We start from the raw sequence: 1152 nt of genomic DNA, 5'->3' as shown, positions 1-1152 counted from the left end.
CCATCAATCCTTTCTGCACAATTTGCAGACGTCACTGTTCAAATGTCTCGACATGCCCGTTGTCAATTGTAACATGTAATTAAAATGACACCTTGACGGTTGATCAAATGACGATAAAATTGGATAATTATGTTCATCGTAGTCTACTTTAATTACAGCATGTTCAACCACTCTTTGCTTGAGATTAAGGTCAAATAGAAAGTTTGAAAGTGGCCATCTAGTTGGTGTGGTTGTGAACTCCATTCAATCATTATTGCAAATCTAAGTATCCATGCGAGGACTTCTGCTTAGTGCATATCTTGTGTTTTACCTGACCGGATCAAACTAAATGAACTAAATTATTATTATTAAAACAGTGTGCACCGTTTTGGCTGTAGAGGAGGGTAAACCTAGATATCGGTTACTACTTGTTTATTCACAGCATAATTAATAACATAAATCTGCCTGACGTGAATTCATAGTAATGTCAAGTAATATTGATTGATTAAAAGCAGTTGTTGCCTTTAGGAAGTCAGCAGTTACTTTACATTACCATTTATTATTACATTGTAGTGCTTATATAATGATGTAGCACTAAAATTATAGCTTTTATACTCAGTATTTGGATTTCTACATGAGTAACATCTTTAATCAGCATCAATCTCTCCTTTTCATCATACCCAAACACTGCAGTGCTAGCCTCAACCTCAGTCTATGGCTTGGACTCCAGAATTGCAGTGGTGTAAATGTTCCTTTGCACCACTTTCTGACAAGTTGTGGAAAGGAACTTTACTCAAGCACTGTACGTAAATGCTGATAAAGAATAAACTATTGGTTTGGAGCATTTATGGCAAAAAAGTAGTATCTTGGGGCTTCTTGTCTATACATAACTATACATAACAATAGAAAATATCTACATGTGCTTTTCACATGTCTCGTTTGTGGGTCCTAAAATAAATAAAATCACATGTCACATTTCAAATGTATATAAATTATTAACAGTATCACCAAAGAGACATTTCCCCTCAAAGGTTCTCAGCGTTTTCATGTAAATAACTGTTAAGTCCTAATAGGTACATTTTTTAAATATTTCAAACACAAAAAAAGAAAAACAAACAAAAGGAAACCAAAGATTGGAGAAAATGCCCCCCCCCCCCCCCCCCCCCCCCCCCC

This window comes from Micropterus dolomieu, linkage group LG23 (genome assembly GCF_021292245.1).
Source record: "Micropterus dolomieu isolate WLL.071019.BEF.003 ecotype Adirondacks linkage group LG23, ASM2129224v1, whole genome shotgun sequence".
NCBI classification, from domain to species: domain Eukaryota; kingdom Metazoa; phylum Chordata; class Actinopteri; order Centrarchiformes; family Centrarchidae; genus Micropterus; species Micropterus dolomieu.
Note: the sequence above shows the minus strand (reverse complement) of the source record.